Source organism: Mustela erminea, chromosome 5 (genome assembly GCF_009829155.1).
Source record: "Mustela erminea isolate mMusErm1 chromosome 5, mMusErm1.Pri, whole genome shotgun sequence".
Lineage (NCBI taxonomy): Eukaryota > Metazoa > Chordata > Mammalia > Carnivora > Mustelidae > Mustela > Mustela erminea.
Genome location: NC_045618.1, coordinates 82,241,638 through 82,255,266, shown reverse-complemented (window position 1 = coordinate 82,255,266; position 13,629 = coordinate 82,241,638). Strand labels below are relative to the sequence as shown.

At 40.1% G+C, this 13,629-nt stretch overlaps 1 protein-coding gene across 7 annotated transcripts in view; it reads left to right on the top strand.

Annotated features, from left to right (window-relative positions):
* Positions 1-9,948: 9,948 nt before the first annotated feature.
* The window catches only part of HEATR5A (HEAT repeat containing 5A), a 112,210-nt gene continuing 108,529 nt past the window's right edge, over positions 9,949-13,629 (top strand). For all 7 annotated transcript variants that reach the window (XM_032341475.1, XM_032341473.1, XM_032341474.1 and 4 more), the window contains exon 1: positions 9,949-10,076. The gene's annotated coding sequence lies outside the window, so the exon portion shown is untranslated. The remainder of the gene's footprint in view (positions 10,077-13,629) is intronic.

The following is a 13,629-nucleotide window of genomic DNA, read 5'->3' as shown; positions in this document are numbered from 1 at the left end:
AATAGCACCAGGAAATTGCAAAGAAAAAACTTTTAAAAATGCTTTTCTTTTTCTCTTTCTTTCTTTTTTGTAAAAGCAAGATAAACAATTACAAATATCAAAAAAGATAAAAAGACCTATAATCTCATTGTTCAAATATAATAATTTTATTTTTATTTATTCCCTTATAATCTTCGTTCATAACCACACACATATTTTAACACAGTCCAGGTATAAAAGGATTTATATTTTGCTATTGCTTTTTTGTGGCTTAATATTTTATTTTAAATATATAAGAAACTTTTGTTTTCTTTTCTAAGTTTTGATCTCAAGGAGTGTAAGGGAGAGGAAGCGGACAAAAGGAGAAAATGTGTAAGTCAATAAGATATTATTAAGATGAGCAAGTATGGTCTATAAATGGATTTGTGTTCTGGTCTGTGAATGCCTGTAGGTTGGCAAATTGAGTTCAAGAGTATATAATTCTATTCCATATTATTAACATTTTTCTTTTTCTTCCTGATCTATGACTCTAGCTCCACTGATTACCATAATCATATTATACAGCTTTTTTAAAAAAAGATTTTATTTATTTATTTGACAGAGAGAGAGACACAGCGAGAGAGGGAACACAAGCAGGGAAGCAGCAGAGAGAGAGGGAGAAGCAGGCTTCTTGCCGCGCGGGGATCCGGATATGGGGCTCGATCCCAGGACCACAGGATCATGACCTGAGTCCAAGTCAGGTGCTTAACGACGGAGCCACCCAGATGCCCCATACGGTTAATTTAATTTGAGTTATTGTTCATACTAGCCAGATAAATATTTGCATCTATAATATTCTCTCTTATAAGTTTGTAGCTAAGCAAGAAGTTTGACATATAAACTAATTTTTATTAGAATTTATTCCAAGAATAACATGTCCCAAAGAAGCTAGTAATAGGCTTATATATACACATTACACTTTCATAAGTATGTCATATAATATTGTATATAGTTTTTCCTCACATGTGATAATTCAGTAAGAATTCTATTAATCAACCAGGTAGAGTTTTGTCCTTTAACTGGGGAAGTTCAATTTCTTGAATTAGACAAATAATCTTAGCTTATGAATTTTACAACAAATTTTATGGGTCTTAATATTACCATGTTATCTTGTATGATTATTGTTTCAATATATTTCATTTTTTAGTAGATAATTATCCATCTTCAGTTTTTACATTCAAATGTCAGATGAATAAGGCTTTGGTGGGATGCCTTATATGCTATTTATAAAGAACAAAATATCCTTAAATGAAAACACGAAATTATTCTCTTAAGTTACCTGTCTACAGGTAAATAACTTACTTTCTAAAGAGCTTGCAGCTACAGTTGACAGCTTGTGTAATACATTAGGTAGGGTATATGTTATGGTGAGTGCTGTGAATTGGGTAAAACTAATGAATCACAGACCTGTACCTTTGAAACAAATAATACATTGTATGTTAATTTAAAAAATATTTAGTAACACAGCCCTCCTCTTTAGTCCTAGTTCTTGCTTGACCTATCCTGTTCCTCGGGTTTTGGCTCATGTTTAGAACAAAGCTGCTAATGACATTAAATTTTATTCCTTCACCTTGACAGATTAACTCCATGATTAATTTGGCTTATGATGGTGCTTCCTGTGGTTCCCATCAGGAACTTTCTGGCAGGAAAAAATTGACAAGCTGACCAAGGACTCTCATCTAAATCCTCTCAGCCCCATTTTTATTGATTCCCCACAGACACCTCCTCTCCTCTTCCTGGAATCTGCTATGGATCCCACTATCCAGAATCTTCTTTCCCTGGCTATTGAAGCTTTGTTGCTGCCTAGTCCTCCACCTTACCATGGAAACCTTCCTGTCCCACTGCTCAATCTTTCAGGGTCACATCCTCCCTGTCTTCCAAGGTGAAACTATATTAAAGGAATAAGCCAGGAGATCTCCAGGATTTTCTCTCCCACCCAAGTAAGAGCATCTTAACATCAGCCTCCTGAAGTCTCTTGCTTTATCTTATGAAAACCAGAAGAATGAGTCTAATCATGAGATTTTAAAGCCAGAAATTAATTGAAAAGGGTTATCATTGTAAACTAGAGTCATTTTAGGTCCTCTTCACTCCTTGCCAATTACACCTACCTGTAAGTAGGAGAGAGCAGTTTTTTCCTCTCTCTTCAGGTCCAGGTAACATTTAGCTAGCAGTACTATAACCAGGAACTGATGTTTAGATGTCTATATGTAATGAAATGACTATGAATATGAATTTGATAAGCCGTATGCATATCACTTTACTTAGACATGTAAGTAACAGTTGAAAGAAAATCAAATGAGTGAAAATGATTGTTATATGGAGGTGGTAGGATTATGTTTTTGTTTCCTTGCATTTTAAAAAGCTGTATTTTCAAGCAATGTGAATAATATTTTAAAATAAACATTAGTACATATATATATAAGAAAAACTTTTAAAAGTACTGTTCTGTTTAGCATATTTTATATAGTTCTGAATATATATAGTACTATGATAATATGAAAAAGATATCAGACGAGGATTCAGAAGGCCTAGTCTTAAATCTTACTTCTGGAATCTTGTTCCAAACATGGACAAATCACCTAGCTGTTCTGAACTTTGGTTTCTATTTCTTCCAAATAATAGCTACTCTATTTACTTTGAAGGTGTTTTTATAAGAACAAAAAAAAGAAAACAGTAGAATATTTGAATTTTTAAAATTGGAAGAGATCTTAGAAACCTAATATGCATGCTCATTTTCCAGAGGAGGGAACTGAAGCCCAAAGAGATTAAAAAGCTGACTTATAAAATATATGGCAGCAACTCTGGAACAAAACTGTAAAGTTTGTGCACATGTAAAACACAGTATTTCTTAATCTGATTGGAGAAAAATGAATTGGAAGGGACTTTAGGTGTCTTAGTCAAGTATGAATATAATTGCAATTGTTTCTTGCATAAAGTATTAAATGCATAGATGCAAATCTACATTTGCTCAATATTTCTGCTTAGAAACACTAGCCCTGAGTTTAAGTGCTTCTTTCAAGGTTAGATGGTCTACTATTACTTACTTGCCGTCATAGATCAAGACCTATGCTATGTTGTAAGTATCACTTCTTGGCTGAATATTTATAGTAGTAGTTTACCAACTGTAGAAAATCCTACCCATGGCTCAAAAGTTCTTATTAGAAATTTAGTGCTAGGGGTGCCTGGGTGGCTAAGCTGGTTGGGCTGCCGACTCTTGATTTCAGCTCAGATGATGATCTCAGGGTGGTGAGATCAAACTCAATGTCAGCTCTGAGCTTAGTGTGGAGTCTGCTCAAGAACTCTTTCTCCCTTTCCTTCTGCCCCTCCCCCCAACGCACATACATTCTCTCTTTCATTCTCTCTCTCTCTTTAAAATAAATAAATCTTTGGGCACCTGGATGGCTCAGTCTGTTAAGGTTCTGCCTTCAGCTCAGGTCATGATCCCAAGGTCCTGGGATAGACCCTGTTCAGCAGGAGCCTGCTTCTCTCTCTCCCTCACTGCTTGTGCTCTCCCTCTCGCTATCTCTCTCTCTCTCACACAAATAAACAAAAATAAATAAATAAATATTAAACAAAAAAAGAAATCTAGTGCTAAGGAAAGGACGCCTAGATAGCTCAGTTGGTTGGATGGCCAACTCTTGATTTCAGCTCAAGTCATGATCTCAGGGCCCTGGGATCAAGCCCTGCATTGGGCTTCAGGCTCAGTGGGGAGTTTGCTTGGGATTCTCTCTGTCTCTCCCTCTGCCCCTTCCTCTCCCCCACCTCATGTGCTCTCTCTTGCTCTCTCTCTCTCTAAAAATAAATAAATCTTTTTTTTTTTTTAAACTGTCACAGATTACAGCATACTCAGCAGTACATTGACAAATAATGCTTGGTAGACCAAAACGTAGAAAGCTGTATCACAAAGGGTGAGCAGATCTTTTGTTGGACTGGGGTATCAATGTGATTTCAGGCTTTAGATCATATTGAAATCGACAGGGTGGAAGCTGTGCCCAACCCATGTGTTTTGTGACATGAGCTTGCTACATGTATGCTCCAATTTCCTTGATGGTTTCATCAACACTGAGCAACCTGTTAAGACTGAGTGGATCACTAATAACAAACTTCTAGAGCTGTATTTCCCAAAGTCTGCTCTGAAGGGAAGACTAATTCTCAAAGATATGAGTATGCATTCTTTTAAAAAAGAGATTATATTCCATTGCCAAATAAGCTTGGGAGATACCACATAAAATGCAGCCTATTCTTATCCATGATGACTCTCTAGAAGATGGCTATATTAACATATAGTCTTTGTGAAATTTATTTAAGAATTCCTATTTAAAAGAACACCTATTAACCTCTTAAGGATTACAATCAAGAACAGGACCCTATAGTTCTATGGGAGAGCTGGAGTCCCATTGTTTAGATAATACTGTTCTACTATCATTGAATTTTATAATCTCAGCGGTAGAGGCAATCTTAAAAGTAATCTATCATTGTCAGTTTCCCAAATGTATGCTGCTTGGAACCTAGAGTCATTATATGAGATGTGTTTAAACAATAAATTAAAGCAAGATATCACATAGCCAGTCAAATGGGTAACTACTGGTTTACTTTGTAATTTTTACATACATCGTTGAATACCAACAATTCTAAGAATGCTTCATTTATTGGTAGGGAAGTTGTTCCTTTATAAAAAGCCAAGGAGAGGTAGTATAATGCATTCTACTGCTGAGTATTAAAAAAATAGAAAATATATACAGTTCTTCCTTCCTTCAACAAATACCAGATGGGAGGCTTCTGTGTGCCAAACAGAACACCAACTGAGTTAACAAGCTGGAATAAGTTGGGACAGAAAAATAAGGCAAGTGCCTGACAATGCTAGCTATTATTTGACAATGGGCAATTTGCTAGTCATTTCCATTACATCTTAAATCTTGTGCTACACCTCAGAGAGGGAGTCGTTATTCTCATTTTAAAGTCAGGAAACTGAGCTTCAAAGATACGAAGTGGTGTTCCCTAGGTTATACCTACTAAGTGGGGGAATTAGGATTTGAACACAAGTGACCTAATTCCAAAGCTGTCTTCTTTCTTCTAATTATAATTAGCAGATAATTATTATTATGCTAATTATAATATCATGACTCAAAATCCCAATACGGGACTGAACAAAGTAAAATACAAGTTGAAAGGTGGAACACATTTCTGTTTGGTTAAAACTAAACTGGTTGTTTTTCAGGGTTCTATCTTTGTTTTCTTTCTTTTCCTCTTTCATTGTGTCAGCTGTCAGCTCCATATGGAAAAGTTCTGAACTAGATCTCTGGTTCTGACCCACATTTCTCCCCGGATGCTCTACTCAAATGTGACATGTTTACAATTAAAAGTGTTATTTACCCCTCCAAACTGACTCCTCCTTCTCATTTAATTCTCTTAGTCATTTAAGCTCAAAGTTTGGAGTCATTTTTGAAGCTTCTGTAAAACTAGTAGTTGGACTCAATGGTATATAATATCCCTTCCAGCTCTAAAAATTCTAGTGTTGTTATTTTTGTTCTTTTTAAAGATTTTATTCATTTAACAGAGAGAGACAGCCAGAGAGGGAACGCAAGCAGGGAAAGTGGGAGAGGGAGAAGCAGGCTCCTCGTTGAGCAGGGAGCCTGATGCAGGACTTGATCCCAGGACCCTAGGATCATGACAGGAACAGAAAGTGGACACTTAAGGACTGAGCCATCCAGGCGCCCTCCAGAGATTTTTTTAGTATCTAATAGAATACGTACATCCTACTCATTCACTCTTATGCATCCTTCAAAGCCCATTTTATTTATTTACTTATCTTTAAAACTTTATTTATTTTTATTTTTTATTTCTTAAAAGATTTTATTTGTTTATTTATTTATTTATTTTTATTTAATTTATTTATTTGAGAGAGGGAGAGCATGAACAGGGGGAGGAGTGGAGGGAGAGGGAGAAGCCAACTCCCCGCTGAGTGTGGAGCTCAGTCCAAGGACCCCCAACCAAGATCATGACCTGAGCCGAAGTCAGACACTTAACTAACTGACCCATGTAGGTGCCCTTTTTATTTAACTTTCTTTTTTTTTTTTTTTTTAAGATTTTTATTTCTTTATTTGACAGAGATCACAAGTAGGCAGAGAGGCAGGCAGAGAGAGAGAGGGAAGCAGGCTCCCTGCTGAGCAGGGAGCCTGATGTGGGGCTCAATCCCAGGACCCCGGGATCATGACCTGAGCCGAAAGCAGAGGCCTTAACCCACTGAGCCACTCAGGTGCCCCTTTTTTTTAACTTTTTTAAAAGATTTTATTTATTCATTTATTTTGAGAGACAGAGCGAGAGGGAGAGAGTGCAGGGTGAAGGGCAGAGGGAGAGGGAGAGACAGAATCCCAAGCACACTCCACATGGAGCTTGGAGCCCAACATGGGGTTCAGTCTCTGGACCCTGAGATCATGGCTTGAGCTGAAGTCAAGAGTTAGACACCTAACCACCTGAGCCACCCAGGCACCCCCAAAGTCTACATTTTAAATGTCATCTTTTTCTTTAAACCCTTCATGAACCTCCCAGTAGAACTTCATAGTAATTTCTCTCTCCTTCAGGATTTATAATAGTTTAGTACCTTTCTCAATGTGTATGTCTGTGTATGTGTCTGTCTGTGTTTGTGTGTGTGTCTCTATATATCAAGTGGAGTAAAGAGGATTATGGACTGGGCACTGGCACAAGGTTTGGGAGCAGGGCTAAGAAAAGAAGAAAGTTGGAAGGGTGGTTTGTCACGGCTAATTTTGGAGTTTCAGAACCGTAGTGGGCAAACGCAGCATCCTCCAAAGGGAGAGATGGCAGCTATGGGTGATTTCTTAAATATAGAGGAGGTATTCAAACAAGTAAATATCTCAAGGATAATAAGATCCCAGTTTCTCTCTGTAGGTGAAAGGAGTTACAAATACGGGCAAAAATTAGAATATACTGTGTGATGCTAGATTGGAGATAATACGGTGAAATATGGTTTTTCAATATATATTGTTGGATAAAGAAATATAGTTGTAAATGTGATATATATATATATATATATATATATATATAGTTATCTATATAGATGCACTGTATGAATGTATAAATATTCCCTAGCCGCATCTACTGAGAGCCTGAGCAGGATACCCCAATAGCACTGAGCACTCCTAGTGCTTCTAAATACCATTCTCCACTAAAAGAACCAGGGCTCCTGGATAAATGGCTGCATCTAGGTTTGGGGCAAGAAGATCTTAGAACATCTTACACTGCCAGAAAATAAGGGAGTGCTCAAACAATGATGGTGGTGTGTCAGAAGGGCACAGAATAGTGAAATATTAGTATAGACTCTGGATAGTGGGTATATGGCATATAAAACTGTTTCAAATTTTCTGTATTTTAAAAGTGTTTTATAAAAGATACTGCAAAAGAATTTAAAACACACAAAGACACAGAAACCAGCATGAATGGGGCTCCCCCAGACCAAACTTGGGATAATTTTAACGTCAAAATAAACAATGATAGAATAGATTATGACCCATTTAATAGGAAACTCTGAATTCATATATATAAACAAATAAATTAAAATTTTGATGAGAAAATACATAATTTCAAAGACCCTCCCCCCACAAAATACTTATTAATTACAAAGGGGAAATAAGTAACTTTATAGTGCAGAAGCCTGGTAGATACTACTTTATTAAAACAAACAATAATGAGACTAATTAAAATGTGCCACTTGATAGGATGCAATTTTTTTTACATATTTTATGTATTAATAAATAAATGTCAGAGAAAGAACACAAGCTGGGGAAACTGCAGGCAGAAGGACGCTGCTGAGCAAGGAGCCTAATGGGGGACTCAATACCAGGACCCTGGGATCATGACCTGGGCCAAAGGCATATGCTTAACCAACTGAGCCACCCTGGCATCTGATAGAATGCCACTGTTCCCAAACTCAAACTTCTCCATGTACCTGATGCACAGTAAGCCAACATCTTGGACATGAGTTTTGAAGCTAGCTAAGAGAGCTTTACTGTGAGAAGGGCAGCCCAAGGAGAAGGCAAGGAATTATTCTAAAGATTGCTGAGACCTGTTAAGCTTAGAGACAGCTTATATATGTTTGGGGAAGGAGGGGAATACATGAGAGGAGGGTGAGGGGTTTCTTGACACCTTGAAGGGAGGGAAGTTTGAAACAACCTGGAGGTGTGCATTCTTCTGGATAATGAGGCATGCTTTGGGACCTGGTAGGATCAGGTATGTCAGATAATTTCAAGACTAATGTTATCAGTGAGACCCCATTAGGTTTCTAAAATCAGTGGGTAAACTGGGAGTAGGAGTAGGAAAAACCAAAGTTAATGATTGCTAAGAGGTGCATAAAACAGGGGCACCTGGGTGGCTCAGTCATTAAGCATCTGCCTTCCGCTCAGGTCATGATCCCCTGGGATCAAGTCCCACATCAGGCTCCCTTCCTGGCTGGAAGCCTGCTTCTCCCTCTCCCATTCCATCTGCTTGTATTCCTCTCTCACTGTCTCTCTCTGTCAATTAAATAAATAAATGAAATCTTAAAAAAAAAAAAAAAGAGGAGCATAAAACATAAGGAACAAAACCATATGTGCAGCTAAGATAATAATGCAACTAATACAACTCTGCTTTTGCTTTCGAAACAGTTTGAGAAACCAAGCATCTGGCCTCAGAATTAGAACACAGCATTACTTCTTTGACAGTCCTGTCATAGACACTTAGCCTGATTCTAATCATAAATATACATCAGACGGATGGAAAGTGAAAGCCATTCTACAAAATAATTGGCCAGGAATCTTCAAAAGTGTCAAGGATATGAAAGTAAAGGTAAGACTGAGGAAGTGTTCCAGATTGAAAGTAACTAAAGATACATGACAAGTAAACACAATGCTTGATTTTTTTTTAATTTTTTTTTAAGATTTTATTTATTTATTTGACAGAGAGATCACAAGCAGGCAGAGAGACAGGCAGAGAGAGAGGGGGAAGCAGGCTCCCTGCTGAGCAGAGAGCCCCATGCGGGGCTCAATCCCAGGACCCTGGGATCATGACCTGAGCGGAAGGCAGCGGCCTAACCCACTGAGCCACCCAGGTGCCCACAATGCTTGATTCTAAACTGAATAATTTTTTTCCATAAAAAAACATTACTGGGACAATTGGCTAAATGTAATGTATCATGTAAATGTTTTAATTTTGGTAGATGGTGATTACATAGATGAGAGTGATTATTAGTAAGACACACGCTGAATTATTTAGGAATAATAGGGCATCATGTCGGCAACTTGAATAGCAAATGGTTCAGGAAAAATGTTCGTTGTCCTATAGTTGCAACATTATTGTAACCTTGAGACTGTTTCAAAATAAACACTGAAAATTATATTCAGAACGCTGAGTATACTGGAAAAACGCACTTGACTTGGAGCCAAGTGGCTGTGAATCCCAATTCCACCACTGACTCTGTGTGTGACCCTGAGTAAGGCGCTTTGTCAGGCCCCAGCGTCTCAGCTCACAGACCAGAAGTAGCTCCACAAAGCTCTCTAGAGTCCCTTCCCTGTTTAACGTAACACCATCCACACCCACAGCACTCCCTGCCTAAATTTCTTCAGACTCCGTGCGTCTTGGCCTTCAGATGCTCCAGTGCAACCCCTAAGGATTCTGGCTGGCGATGACAACAGACAAAAATAGTTGTGGCCAAGATCTACCTACTGCATAGCCACCGACCCCGCCCCAATTAATTTGGACAGCACTCTCCCCCATCGCTCTTTCGGCGGTGGAGCAATCACGCCTGCCAGAGTGGGTGCTCGATAGCTCGGCGGCCGGCTGAGGAGGCCTAGAATAGGCGGCGCGGCGCAGGGCGCGCTCCCAATCGTTGGCTCCCGCCGCGCTCCGGGCTTTCCGGCTCCGCCTCTCGCGCGCCCCTCCCGCCGCACTGCCTCGCAGTCGCCGCCGCCGGCGAGTCTCGGCGCTGCCCTGCTGTTTTGTGGAGCCGGTAACGTGGCAGGACTGGGAAGGGCACTGAGCCGGGGGCGGGGGGTGGGGCACTCCAGAAGGTGAGCAGTCTGGGATCCTGGGAGTGGAGACACTGCGGGCGCCAGGGGGGCGGTGCCCGAGCTGCCTGACCACTGGGAGGGACATCACACCCGGGCCTGCACTGTGAGTTGGGCGGCTTGGGGGTCCCCAGGGTGGTCGCGGCTGCGGAGTGGTGGAGGAAGCGGGGAACCTGAGTGCGGGAATGCGTGGAGGGATTAGGTGTCGTGCTGAAGGGGTCAGAACTCGCCGAGGAGGAACTGGACTGGTGCTCGGGGACGACCGAATGGCCAGTGCGGTCAGTCTTCCTGTCCCCCGGCTCCGGGAAAGTCTGGTTTTACCGGAGCACAACAGGTAGGCGTGAACTCTGCCCGCCGGCGGGAGCCCGGCAGTCCTGGCCTGTGGAGAAAGGTTGGAAGGTCGGAACCCGACTGGCCAGACCCGCCCAAGCGGCGCCCATTGCGCCCCAGGTCCGTCGGGAGCGTGGCTCCAACCCGGGCTTCGGGCGAGGCTCTCTGAGCGCCCGCACCTCACCCTCAAGGCGGGTTTCCAGAAGCGCTCTGGAAAAAGGAGTGGATATTGCCTTATACGTGAGGACTCATTTCCAGTTCTCTCCGAGAAAAAAAGCCTTTGCTGGAGGAGTATTTGATTAGTGTGAGGAAACATTTCCTCTTGCCGTACTCTCGGCCAGCGAAGCGTCATTTCGAGTGATTACCAAGTGTTTAGGAACTTTATAAAGTGCTTTATGGTACTTACTGGTCACGTAATGTATACCTCTGGCAAGTTAAGATGATTTTTATAACTGTCAAGTCAGAAAGTAGAAGCCAGATGATTTGAGCTCCTTCCTTAAGGATCGTAATTATACATTATTTTTATGTGCGTTTATTTATTCAAATATTCAGCACCATTTGTGTGTAGGCTTTGCAGTCTGAAGGAACTTGGAGCCTAGAGGAGATGCTGAAAGGGCGGTGGGGGGGAGAATGTACCCACAAGTATTGTTAACTTTTGGAGAAAGTAATCTAGTGAGGTTAAAGTGTAAGAAAAGCAGAAGTCCCCTTAGAGTTGAGCATTAGATGGATGGGGAGAGAAGAATTTATCTTGTTTCATTTCCACATGTTTTAAAAATCGTGTCTTTAATAAAGTCGTTTTAGATCAACAGTGAAGCTGAGACTTGTCTTACATTTTAATACCATCGATTTTTTTTCCTTAATGGGTAAGCAGACAGGGTCTATAACATATATGTGACAATTAAAAAAGTATTGGACGTTTGATTTGTCTTAGAATGCAGTTATTTTAGAATGAGAGCTATAATGTAAGAAAAGATTCCTGAAAGGAGACCTGAATTTAAGTACTTTTTTTTTTTTTTAAGATTTTATTTATTTATTTGACAGACAGGGATCACAAGTAGGCAGAGAGGCAGGCAGAGAGAGAGGAGGAAGCAGGCTTCCTGCTGAGCAGAGAGTCCGATGTGGGGCTTGATCCTAGGACCCTGGGATCATGACCTGAGCCAAAGGGAGAGGCTTTAACCCACTGAGCCACCCAGATGCCCCTAAGTACTTCTGTTTTTGTTTTTGTTTTTTTTTTTTTTTTAAGATTTTATTTATTTATTTGACAGAGAGAGATCACAAGTAGGCAGAGAGGCAGGCAGAGAGAGAGAGAGAGAGAGGAGGAAGCAGGCTCCCTGCTGAGCAGAGAGCCTGATGCGGGACTTGCTCCCAGGACCCTGAGATCATGACCTGAGCCGAAGGCAGCGGCTTAACCCACTGAGCCACCCAGGCGCCCAGTACTTCTGTTTTTAAGCAATGCATCTGTCTTCCATCCAGGTTTCCTTCAGAAAGGGGATTGAGGCCATTTATAACTTGTTTTTTTTAGCCTTTCTTAATTATCTTATGAACAGAATAAAGGTTAAACTGAATTTGTTTAGGCCCCTTACTATTCTAATTGTTCTAAATCCTGGATAACTAGTTTAATGACCTCTGCATTTCAAAAAGAAAAGGAAAGAAAAAAGCCTTTTTTTGGAGCTTGTATACTGTATCACTAATCTTAAAACCCTGGTATGGTTCTAATTGCACTAAATAAAATGTTTTGTATGTCTGCTTCTTCAGTAACTTAGTTATACTTATTGCCTGGATAATGCTTTTCTGTGGGTAAATATATAGCATCTGTTTATATCCTTCTGTGTTTGTATGATATCTGTATGATGAATATATACATGTTTTTGTGTATATACCCAAAATATACCTCATTTATTTAGTACATTTTTTACATAAGTAAAATTATCAGAAAGTTGAAATTACCTATTGAAACACCCAAGAAAAAATTTTTTTCTTTAATATTTTGGGAGGAGAGCTGGAAAGGAAAAAATGGAAAGAAAGACATATATATACAGAGTCCCTTCATCTTAATTCCAGTGTGGAAAGGCTCTGGAAAGTTTTTTTCTTAACTCATTTGGCAGCAAAATATAATGCAAACTGATATAAAGCTATTATAGTTATTATTTAATCCCACCTTATGTGAATATGTTTTATCTTTTGCTGCTGAAATATCAGTGAATTTGATTGCCAGAGTGTTGCCCCAGACTGTTTTGGGAGGTTAGAGGTAATAGATGGTATGTTCACTGTATTACTTGGGTGCAGCCAGAAGGGTGGCTGCCAAAAGGCAGAGGAATAATGGAGTTGTTCCAGGGAGCTCTACTTGCAAAGTTAGGAGTATAGCTGGGGATCTGGCAGATAGTAAGAAGCAGTGTCTGTCAATAAAACCCCTTCAGTAGGACTCCACGAAGGTCAGAAATGTAGCTAAGTTCTAGGCTGGGTATTCCATAGGGTATGTTTGCTGTGAGTCAGAAGTGAGAGCCTTGAGGAAGAATCAAGATGTCAGACCATAGTGTGGATTAAGGCTGATTCTGTGAATGCTAACCCTGATATAAGAGTCACAGTTTGAACGGGGATAAGGGGGGATATTGTAAGGTACGCAGGGTCTAAACCAAGAAGCCTTAAGTGACGTATTTTACAAATAGCAAATACAAGATTAGATTATTGGAAAACTGGGCAAGGATTCCTGGCCTCTGCTGATCTGGAAGAATAATGGCATCTGGTGCACTTTGCTTAGTAGTATTTAGTAGTCTCATGTTGCCCTACTTTTTAAATTGTCTCTGCTTTATTAAATAGTATTTTGGTTGCTTCCATCACCATTAGCATCCTGCTTTAACTTCTTCCTGATCTCAATGACTTTGCTCTTTCACTTTTAATATGGTGTTCTTTTCCACCCTAGCTAGAATCCAGATAACTGGATTATTAATCATGCCTAAACTAAGAATGAATAGGCTGTTAGAGATCTCTCAAGAGACTTAGATTAGGAAAGTTCATGATCTTTAAAATAATTAATTACTGTATATCCTTTAAAAAAACAAAATAAAGGGGCGCCTGGGTGGCTCCGTGGGTTGAGCCTCTGCCTTCGGCTCGGGTCATGATCTCAGGGTCCCGGGATCGAGTCCCGCATCAGGCTCTCTGCTCAGCGGGGAGCCTGCATCCCTCTCTCTCTGCCTGCCTCTCTGCCTACTTGTGATCTGTATCTGTC